We start from the raw sequence: 12176 nt of genomic DNA on the forward strand, positions 1-12176 counted from the left end.
ATTGAGGAAGGCAGGATTATGGGGACACATCTTAGAGTCCAGAGAACTTGGCAGACCAGTGCTTGACAGCTTCATTGGCCGGGTTTGCTGATGGAGATTAGCAGTTCAGTCTCTACATGGGTCCCTGAAAATGTATACGAAAATACAATGTCCACTGTTTTCTGCAGGCATCTATTTTGCTGTGGAACTGAAATACAACCCAAAGAACTGCAAGGAAGAGAAATATCAAGACTACTTTCTCCAAAGAAATCTGGATTGAAAATCAGGTAAGTCTCAGTTTTGTGCTCCTGCAAAACTTTGCCTTTCCTGACCTGGGGCCTGAGTCTGGTCACCTAAGGATCCATTCTTGATGAAGAAAGACCATCCGACCATGGGTGTGTATGTGTGGCGCTGGGGGGATGGTCAGAAGCAGAGAGAGAAGCAGAGAGAGGTTCTAAAAGGGGACAAAAATTGTCCCCCAAATACATAGTGAGTCCATGACATTCTGATTCCCTAACACACAAAGTCAGTGTCTTTCACTCTATCGTACCTCCTCCTTCAAATTATCCTAGGTTTTCTGGTGTAACCGTCAAGCCTCTTTAAATGAGTAAGAGTCCTCTCTCTCTAGCCCTAGCCTGAGAACAGCACACCAATTAAAAACTGCAGGGAGTGCCAACAGAAAATCCAAAGTCAGAGTTCTTAACGCACGCCAAAGTTAGACAATTCACTTCCCCATCCTGCTCGCCATTGCCACATGCCATGGAATGGCAATGAATCACCTTTGGCTAAGGGAAGAGCGCTTTCTTCCTATGGCCCTCTCGAAAGTTGTTTTCTGCCTTTTTTTTTTTTTTCACTTTTGAATTGATTGTGGAAAACTCTTGTGTTTACGTAGAAACTAAATTTACCAGAGAAAAAGTCAGAAGGAAGAATCCTAAATGTTAAGAGTAGAAAAATCTGTGTCACCAGAAAACAAGGTCATGTTTGCTTTTATAGGCATTTATCTGAATTTTAAAAAAGGAAAAGAAAGAAGGAAAAATCTAAGTGGCTATTTATAAAAGGCAAAAGCTTTTTGAAGAATTCCTCATAGAGGCCTCAAGGCTTTCCAGGAGCTACATCACTGGCTGTTCCTTCCCCTGAATCCTAAAGCTCCCTCTAGTGACCAACAACATAACACTGCCTACAGGTGCAGAGAGTAAACATTTTCTAAAGCCTCTCACTCTTAGATATAGTACCTGGAGGTTTCTATAGCGTTATTCACATACGTCTGATCATTTGCCATGAAAACTGTAGGAAGTAAGAAGTAAACATGCTCTTTTCCCCCATTTAACAGATAAGTAAACTGAGGCTCAAATGGGGCCGAGACTTGTGCAAGGTCACATGGCTGATAATAAGGGGACCTGGCCTCCATTTCCAGTTCCCTGGGGTTCTGCTGCACTCCTCACATTCTGGGACAATTGTGTAAACTTAAAATCCATGAATATCCTCATAGAAAGCACTCATGGAAGTATTTTCGAAGGATTTATAGAAGTATTCTTGACTTTCCAGGCTCCCTTTGAGAATCTGAGGAGAGCTATGGGCCCAAACCTACATTTTTCCATACAACATCAGGAGATCTTTGGACCACCCAGAAGGGTATCACCTGACCCTCTAGGACTCCAAGGATCCCATTAAAAAGCCATCAACATCTCTTGGATATAATCTTGAGATATCAAGAACTCAAGGCATATGAACTTTGAAGTTCTTGGCTCTTTCCCTTCATTATGATGTTTTCCATGCTCATCCAGTTATCTCTTCAGCATTGTTCAGAGTATTTAAAAGTATTGAAAAAAATTAGTATATATTTGCTAACATTTAAGGAAAAGCCTGTGGATGTTGCCATCAACGCATTCTAGCATTCCCACAGGTATGCCTGGGATTAGTGGCAAACTGAGATGTTTCTAGGAAAGTAGCAATTTGAAAGCATTTTTTCAAATGTAAGAGCATACCACAGTCTCACCGGCTGGCTCTGTGGAGAGCCTAAAGCAGCAACACAGTAAATATACAAAGAGTTTCTTCTGTGAACAGAAACCAGTAGTGCCTCTAAATTTTTAGCTCTTTTCATCCTGGCATTTCCAATGGCTTTGCTAGTTCACCTAAGTCTCTTCCAGTTAAGCTCCGTAAGGGTGGGGACCATTCTCTTCTCTGAGAATCAATCATATTCTCAGCATCCAACATGGTCCCCGGTTCTAGTATACACTCAACAGATAGTTAATGAATGAATATGTGAATGGTCCTCATTGAGTCAGCCCCTCTGGGAAAGTGCTCATTTCCCTCCCTAGTGAATCAGTTTCCTGATTTCCAGGCCTCTGGTTTCCTGGGACATTCACTAGAACACTCCACACAGGCAACCTCAGATTCCAGATACCTGGCTGCTCTTATGAAAAGTTCTGTTCTCTATTCTGGGATCCACACCCACAGGCTAGATTGGGCTACAAACAAACCTAAGCAATGATAACAGCTTCCTGCCTTAGCCCTCCTAGAAAAGGTATCACAGTTTTGAAGGGATGTATTAAAATTTGAGTAAAAATGCAGTGCCCTAGTGGCCAGAAGAAAATTCAGCCATCAAGGCTAGTAAGAGTTCATCTGAGTTAGGAAGGCCTTTTGGATCATCTCACACATACTCCACTCCTCTGAGCTTTTATCATGTAACTTCCCTCAGCTTCTCGTCGACCCTGCCCACCTGGTGAAATGTCACCTCAAAAGTGTCTTCTCCAATGAACTTATGGTTACTGGGGGTGGAGGGGGAAGGGTGGAGGGAAGGGATAGTTAGGGAGTTTGGGATTGACATGTACACACTGCTATATTTTAAAAAGATAACAAACAAGACCTACTGTATAGCACAGGGAACTCTGTGTTATACGGCAGTTTGGATGGGAGGGGAATCTGGGGGAGAATGGATACGTGTATATGTATGGCTGAGTCTCTTTGCTGTGCACCTGAAACTATCACAGCATTGTTAATCGGCTATACTCTAATATAAAATAAAAAGGTAAAAAAAAATGTAATAAAAAAAGTGTCTTCCCCAGCTCTCCTGGTAAGCAACTCTCACCTGTTTCCATAGCAAAGTTCCTCCCTTTACGACTGTGCTGTGATCATAATTATATATATCCCCTCCTCTCCCATATGCATTAAGCCCAACAAGAGGGGCAGGAGTTGCTGAATTCAAGAATGGACTAAGGGTGGGAATTCCCTGGCAGTCCAGTGATTAGGACTCTGTGTTTCCACTGCTGGGGGCCCAGGTTTCATCCCTGGTCAGGGAACTAAGATCCCGCAAGCCATGCGGTGCAGCAAAAAAAAAAAGAAAGAAAGAAAGAGAAAAGAAATGGAGTAGGGAAATAAGGAGGCAAGAGAGAAGCAGAGAAATGGCAACAGAAGAAGGACTCAGCTGGCGTTGCTGGCTTTGAAGATGGAAGGGGCCACGGGCCAAGAAATGCAGGTGACCTCTAGAAGCTGAAAAGGCGAAGAAATAGATCCTCCCCTAGAGTTTTCAGAAAAGGTTTGCCCTGCCAACGCCTTGATTTTAGCCCAGTGAGATCCATGTCAGACTTCTGATGACCTCCAGAATTGTAAAATAATAAGTCTGTGTTGTTTTAAACCGAAAAAAAACCCCAAAAGAATGGACTGTTTTACTCTTCAGTTTGTTTCTTACCTTGATTCTGGCAAATCCTATCTATCTATCTATCTATCTATCTATTTATTTATGGCTGTGTTGGGTCTTCGTTTCTGTGCGAGTGCTTTCTCTAGTTGCAGCGAGCGGGGGCCACTCTTCATCGCGGTGCGCGGGCCTCTCACTATCGTGGCCTCTCTTGTTGCGGAGCACAGGCTCCAGACGCGCAGGCTCAGTAGTTGTGGCTCACGGGCCCAGTTGCTCCGCGGCATGTGGGATCTTCCCAGACCAGGGCTCGAACCCGTGTTCCCTGCCTTGGCAGGCAGATTCTCAACCACTGCACCACCAGGGAAGCCCCTAATCCTATTTTTTCAGTGGTTACTGGTAACAACCCCATGAAAGCATGGGGGCTTCTCAGTGAAGAATTATGGTCTGAGCCACAGCTAAAAGCTGGGATTTCAGGTGGCTGGGGTCTTAGTACCACTCACCAGTCTTTTTACCCACAGTGCTCCTCTTTTCCCAGGTGCCCTATTAGCTATCTTATTTAAATCAAAGTTTCCCAAATTTTTGAGCACCACCTTCAGGAATTTTGCCATATCAAAGTTAACACCTAAGCTAATATTTACTGAATCTCTTCCTTCAAATTAACTGAATTTTTAAGCAGCACTTTTGCTTTATAAGTAATATCCATAAAACATTAGGTTTGTTTTTTATTAATATGCATTAAAACAAAAGCAAAACTATTAAAATTTTTAAAAACCTTTGCATTAAAATAAACTCATAACTCTTACAATCTTAAAAATGACTTTGCCTACGTACCCACAGCCGTACCCAAAATCGCCTTCGAGTATCATCAGTGGCATAGCTGCTCCACTTTGTGAAACACTTTCCAAAGCCTTCACTACCCTCCCCAGGCCTTCTACCGAGACCTACCCCTTCACCCCCAGGAGGCTCCCCAACTTCCTACGTTTTTAGAAAGAGTCCATCAGATCTGAATTCCATCAAGCATCTCCACATACCTTCCCACTCCATACACACCCCTGAAATCACACCTGCATGCGCTCTCATCCATCCTTCTTCCCGCTTTGCTCCCAGATAAGGAACTGCCCTTCTTTCTATTTAAGAAATGTCTGCTCACTTGTGTGCTGAAGCCCATCCCGATGCATTGCCTCAAGGATCTTACCCCAACAATTAACTTCTCTTTTGCTTATATCTAAATTATTTTAATTTGGAAATATATCATGCATATGAAAGCACATAAGCACATCTGTTCAGATTAAATAGTAATAAGCATACAAGCATGTGTGTGCCCATCACTCAGGTTAATAGAGCACTGCTATTAGTACCTTCAAACATGCTCTATCTCTATTGTATCTCCTACTCAGGAGTAAGCTCTGGCCTTTCTTTATGGTTTTAATGCCTATGTATGCAAACTTAACATATTTAGTTTTGCTTAGTTTTAAGTCTCATGTAATACAATCATACTGACATATTCTGTGACTCACTTCTTGTATTCAATATTATGTTTTGAGATTTACCCATTTTGGTGTGCATAGCGCTAGCTCTTTATTTTCATTTCTGTTGTGTATTTCATTTCATGACTAACCTGCAAGCTTCCTTCATTTTGTTTTATTTCTGTAGAATATTCCATTACATGACTAATCCACAATTTATTTATCGTGTTACTGTTGTTGGATATCTGAGCTGTTTTCAGCTTTTTGTTATTATAAGCGATACTATTTAGACATTCTTGTAATTGTGTCCTATTGCATATTAAGGATTTTTTTTAGGGCAGTGGCTTTCAAACAATTTAATACAACTCATAATAAATACATTTTACATGTAAAATAGATAGCTAGTGGGAAGCAGCCACATAGCACAGGGAGATCAGCTCGGTGCTTTGTGACCACCTAGAGGGGTAGGATAGGGAGGGTGGGAGGGAGACGCAAGAGGGAGGAGATATGGGGATATATGTATATGTATAGCTGATTCACTTTGTTATAAAGTAGAAACTAACACACCATGGTAAAGCAATTATATTCCAATAAAGATGTTACAAAAAAAAAAAGAAATACCTTTTACAACACAACCCAAAATGATTAACAGAATGCAAAACCTTACTATTAGCAATCCAAAACAAATTAACTAAACAATCCATAACCTTACTATCAGCAATGCATTCTGATTATTTCTATTCTGTTCTGTTTAAGTCTATCATATTCTGCTCTAGTTTGTTTGCTTGTTTTTAAAAAGACTGGTTCACATCAAATCCTCTGGGATTGAGACACATAGTTTTTCAAGGCAGAAGCCTGGTGCATCCCCCTTTGCCTGGCAAAGCAATAAAGCTACACTTTTCTACTTCACCCAAAAAAATAAAAGACTCATTCACCCACCAATGTGGTCTGACCTCGATCAAGAAAAATTCAACTGCCTTATGACACATACCTAGGAGTAACATTGCTGGGTTGCAAAGTATGTACACGTTTTAACTTTCCTACATAATGATAAACCACACTCTCTCAATTTATAGACCAATAGGACATGTAAGTTACATTGCTCCCTGGCCTTGCTAACTTGGTGACAAATGAACTTTTAAAATGCTTTCTAATTTGTTGACATTCCATGGTAGCTCACTGTGGTTTTAATTTGCATTTCCAAGGTTACTAATGAGCATATTCCCTATACTAATGGACAATTTGTGTTTCCTCTTCCATGAAATGCCTGTTTATATATTTTGGCCATTTTTCTATTAGGATACCTACATCTTATATATTTATAAAAGTCCTTTTTATTTTTGAGGTGCTGATCATTTGTTGGAAATGAGTTACAAATATCATCTCCCACTCCATAGCTTGTCTTTTGACTTTCTTTAATGTGTTTTTCGATGAACCGAAGTTATGTAATATAGTTGAATTTATCAATCTTTTCCTCTCTGATTTGCATTTTATTGTTTAATGCCTTAAGATCTCCTGTATCAGGAAATTGTATTAAACTACACAGTCTTCTAAAAGTTCTATGATAATGCTTTCACAATTTGTCTTTCATCCACTAAAAGTTGACTTTCAGTATGGTACAAGGTAGGGAACACACTGTATTTTTTTAATCTACATGGATCATGCCAGCAGCATGTACTGAATGGTTGATCTTTTCTTCAGTGGTCTGCAATGACTTCATCATGAATCAAGCTTGCGTGCATGATTGGTTTGTTTCTACACTCTATTCTGATCCACAGATCTATTTATACAATGTCTTGATCATCATAGCTTCAGTCCTAAGTCTGAGTAAAGCAAGCCCCTCCACATCTTGTTCTTCCTAAGTTTCTGGTCTATTTTGGGACTTGTTTCTCTTCCACATCATTTTAGAGTCACCTTTTCAAGTTTCTCGTAAAACCTCTTTGGATTTTGATTGGAATTACATTGAATCTATCAATAAATCTGGAGATAACCTGGCATCTTTACTGCACTGAGTTTTTCTATTCAAGATTATGGTATATCTCTCCCTTCATTTAGGCTGTCTTTAATGGTGTTCAGTAATGTTTTATCATTTCCTCCACGAAAGGGTTTACATTCCTTAGAAATTTATACTTTATGTTGATGTTATAAAAAGGCAACTAACTGATCACTGCTAGTAAGTAGAAATGCATCTGACTTTCCTACATTGATACCATATTCAGCCACTTTTCCTAACTCTCTCATTAAGTAAAATGATTTATCTGTAGAAACTTTTAGAATTAGTTAAAATCAATAATGATCTTTTTTCTTTCTAGTCTTTATCATTTTTATGTCTTTTTCTTATTTTCCTCTACTGGCCTAAACATGCAGTGGATTCAGGTGCTAGCCAACCTCTCTGTTTTCTTCCTAATCTTAAAGGAAATACTTTTAACATTTCATCATAAGATGTATTTGCTTTATGTTTTTGTAGTTGCCTTCATCAAATTAAGTTTATTTCTATAGTAAGAGTTATTATTTCAGCTGTCATTTCTCATAATTCTTACTTGTAGTTCATTTTTTCCTTGTGTGTGTGTTTTTTTTTTAATGTAAGACACTATTGAAGTATAGCTGAGATCCTATAAACTGCACATATTTAAGATGTACAATGTGATAAATTTTGACATATGTACAGTTGATCCTTGAACAACACAGGGGTTCGGGTGCTGACCTTCCACTCAGTTTTCCACTCGGAAAAACACCTATAACTTGCAGTCAACTCTCCGTGTCCACTGTTCCACATCTGCAGATTTAACCAGTTGTGCATCCATGTAGGACTGTAGTATTAACAGTACTTACTGGAAAAAATCCCCCTATAAGTGGACCCATGCATGTTCAAACCCAGTGTTGTTCAAGGGTCCACTGTATACATCTGTGAAACATCACCACAGTCAAGATAGTGGACACATCCATTACCCCCTCAAATTTTCTCTTGGATCCTTGTGAATCCTCCCTCAAAACTTCCCTGCCAATCCTGACACCCCTCTCTCCAAGCAACCACTGCTTTTTGTCAGTAATGATTAGCTCGCATTTCCTAGAAGTGTACATAAACAAAATCGTACAGCGTGTATCCTTTTTGGTCTGGCTCCTTTAACTCAGTATAATTATGTTGTGATTCATCCATGGTGTACGTCTATAGTACGTTCTTTTTTTTATTACTGAGTAATGTTCCATCGTATGATATACCACATTTATTTATTATGCAGTGACGGACATTGAGTCGTTTCCAGGTTTTGGCTATTAAATCCCCTTTAGCCACCTTCTGGGGTGCAAGTAAGTTACTTGAGAACTATTTGATTCTGTTGGTCTTGCTCTTAAGCTTTGCTACGTGAGACTACAGAAGCATTCATTCTTGGACTAATTGTGTCCCACTACTGAGGCAAAACTCTTCTGAGTACTCTCCCGGATGACTAGGCTTATGAGGCTTGAACTCTGTCTGGCGGAAGCAGGAAATATTACTGGCACTACGTGAGCCTTGGGGATTGTATCCTCTAATCATTGTAGGTAGCTCTTTCCCCAGCATCAGGTAGTTTCCTCACAGGTATGCACTGATCAGTACTTAGCTGACAACTTTAGGAGGACTCTCTGCACACCTCCAGAGTCCTCTTTCTGTGCAGCTCTCCCCTCTAGTATGCTGTCCTGTGTTGTCCATAATGATGGCTCCAGCATCCATCTTGGAACAAGAGGTGACTTTGAGGTTGGAAGCTATGCAGTAAGAGAATAGAGCAGAAAGATAGGTGCATAGGTCCCTACTGACCCATGGAACCCTATCAGCCTAAACCATCCATCTCTCGACTCCTTTTATGAGAGAGAAGTAAATCTCTGTGTTCAATCCTCCATTATTCTGTAGGACAGGGGGAGTGTTACAAACAGCATATCTAGACCTAAGTAATACATCTGCCAACTCTGAAACCTCAGTTATTCGAAATTCTTTTCTTGCCTTTCACATCGAACAAATTCTGCTGATTTTGACCCGTAAGTATCTCCCAAGTCTTCCTTTACCTCTCATTTTATACTACCCAAGTCTAAGTTCAAGCCCTCAATGTTTTTTGCTTAGACAAACACAGTGACTATTGAAGTAAGTTTTCTAAAACGTAAGCCCATCTTGTCTCTGAACCATTTTAAAACCTACACAAGTTCATTATCTATGGAATAAACTCTAAACCCCTTACTTAGCATTTCTTCCTTGGCCCTTCACAGTCAGATACCTACCTTCTTTTCCTTCTCTTCTACTTCAAACTTTACTGCTGACATATATGATGGATTCGTATATATTATACATACCGAGTGGTTCCATGCCTTTATGCCTTTGTTCACATTATACATGTGGGATGCCTTTCCCCTTTTCCTCATCTATTTCTTTTTGTCCTTTAATTCCCAATTGGTATATAAGCTCATTCAGCCCCTCTTGTTTGAGGCCCTGCATCCCTCTCCCACGTTTCCTCCTCTCTGCCATCTCTGTATCTTGCACATATCTCTGTCACTGTATTTATTACGCAATAATTTTTTGTTTATGTTTTTACCTTCCCTCCTATGCAATGAGTTCTGAAGATGGGGAAAATACCCTACTGACCTCTGTATGCCCAGCAAACAGTATAGTGAAATTCCTAGCTCGTAACATTGGTCAAAAACTAGGTACTGAAGTAATGAAAGTGTTTTATGAAAGTTAGCAGAAATTAATAAGCAAAACATAATAATTATGATAACTCTCAAGAAAAGATGTTTTCTCTAAAAACTAAAGAGGTGGGTCATGGTGTTTCAATGAATTTGATACAAACAAAAATCTCCAGTAAGATGAGTATAATAAAAGCATCTACCTAGAAGTGGCGTTGAATGAATTCTGTCAGCTGTGCTCATAAAGGACTTAGCATGGTGCTTGGAACACAGTAAGCTCCCACTAGTTTGAGCTATCATGATTGTGATTATTATTAATGTGTAATTCTGTCATAGAGCACCAAAAAATATTATGAATGTTAGAGAAATCTTCATAGGGTAGGAAGACATCTAAGACACCTTTATGACTCTGTTGGGAAATGAGTTTCACAAATGTCAAAAATAGGGGCTTTCCTTCCTCCAGAGAGTTTACTACATAGCTTCTTGAAGTAGTAGTTATTGCTTGGGAATAGAAAGTAACCATCTATTTGCATGAGACCATTTGGTTGTTGAAATCGAAGCCCTAAAACTAGTTATGTGATCGCCTTTGTTTTTCAATCTTCATGAGGAGCCAAAACTCTGAATCGACTTTAAGAACTCAAACCATACTTCCAAGAAGATGAGCTTGGGTGTTTGCTTGTGTTTTATATAAATGTATGTATAAACAAAGCAATGTTTTAACAGGATACGGGAGGAGTGTGAGACGGAATTTAAACAACGGACACATTGTCTAGGTTTTCTCTGGTATGAGAGATTAAAGAAATGATCATAGCTTCACACATACTACATGTTTGTGCAGTAATTATGCTTTACAATTGGTTCTGGTTTCCCCATTAATGCCAAAGGTTCTTTTTTTGAACGTGATAAACCTTTTTGGCTCCAGCATACCAGTTCCAAACATTCCTTGGCCTTTTTATGCTTAATGATGGAGTTTTAAAAGCTATACTTTGTATAACTCTGGTGTGTGTGTGTGTGTGTGTGTGTGTGTGTGTATGTTAGAGCCACAGATAGGGCTGAGGAGACAGAAGAGGAAAAGAGAAAATGGGGCTTGGAGGACTGACTATATTTTAAAAGTCAACTCATACGGCAATCATTCATAGTCAAAAAAAAGGTAGATTAAAAAACGTACGAAAGAGGGACTTCCCTGGCGGTCCAGTGGTTAAGACTCTGTGCTCCCAATGCAGGGGGCTCGGGTTCAATCCCTGGTCAGGGAAGAAAGATCCCACATGCTGCACGTTGCAGCCAAAAAAAAAAAAAAAACGTGCAAAAGAAAAACAGTCGCAAAACATAATTTTAAGGTTCGTACTTACTAAATTTATTTAGGTGACAACAAAATCTGGTTACACACAAACATGTGGATACATGTCTAGGTCTGATTGTCTGTTATTCTCCATACTTTGCCTAGGTACGTCCATTTGATTGGCCCCGATAAGGAAAAAGTAGCAGCAATTTTTTTCATGTACCGTATGCAACAGAGTTAAAATAGAATTTGCTCAAAATTAGTTTACTCCTATTTTATTTCACTTTGATGCTTAGGTTTAGGTTACCCTAAATAGGCCCCACGAACCTGGCATTTTTTAACTCTTGTCCTTCTCCAACATTTATTAGTAAAGGCATCACGATAAATGGGAAACATCACTGATATTCTGATTTTTTGCCAGTATTTCCCTTTCTCTAGGTACCAATATCTTAATATCATCAACGCCTATTTTATATCAGGTGTTATGCTAGGTATTTTGAAACCCAGTTCACCTATTAACTAGCAAATTAGCTTCTCTACACTAATGTTTTCTTGAGCATAAAATTGGAGATAATAAAAGTACCTACATAATGGAGTTGTAAAAATTAACATGAAGTGCTTAGAATAATGCCTGGTACATGGTAAATACTCAATACATGTTCATCACTATTATTATTTACTATTATTTAAATTAATCCTCAAAACCACCTTTTGAAGCAGAAATTATAATCCCATTTTACAGATGAGGACATTGTGACTCAGAAGCTAACAAATGTGCTCAAAGTTTCTCAGTTAATAAGCCTCAGAGCTGGAATGTGAACCCATTTCTGCATGCTTTTGAAGCCCATGCTCCACATTATGCTACCTTGCCTCCTCAATCTGCTAACTTTTTATTCTTCCCTTGGGCATATGGTCTTAACCCCTCTGTGCCTCAGTTTCCTCATCTGTAAAATGGGGGATAAAATAGTACCTACTTCCCACGGTTGTTAAAGTAAGCCCTCAATAAACATTGTGATACCAATGTTTGTCCTAGTGATGACATTCCTTTCTAAAACCTAAGGCTACCTTGAGACTTTCTATGCAAGTTAAGGAAAAAAACATGACTGGTTACATAGTAAAGCAGTGGCCAATTTTAACCTCATCTTTCACTCAGTGACATGATCGTTACTAA

At 39.3% G+C, this 12176-nt stretch overlaps 1 long non-coding RNA gene across 1 annotated transcript in view; it reads left to right on the forward strand.

The window, feature by feature from the left end:
• Window positions 1-217: 217 nt before the first annotated feature.
• LOC132369906 (uncharacterized) overlaps window positions 218-12176 on the forward strand; it is a 66496-nt gene continuing 54537 nt past the window's right edge. Inside the window, exon 1 of the long non-coding RNA XR_009504486.1 lies at window positions 218-266. This is a non-coding gene — a long non-coding RNA (uncharacterized LOC132369906). The remainder of the gene's footprint in view (window positions 267-12176) is intronic.

The sequence above is a fragment of the Balaenoptera ricei genome, chromosome 8, assembly GCF_028023285.1.
Source record: "Balaenoptera ricei isolate mBalRic1 chromosome 8, mBalRic1.hap2, whole genome shotgun sequence".
NCBI lineage: Eukaryota > Metazoa > Chordata > Mammalia > Artiodactyla > Balaenopteridae > Balaenoptera > Balaenoptera ricei.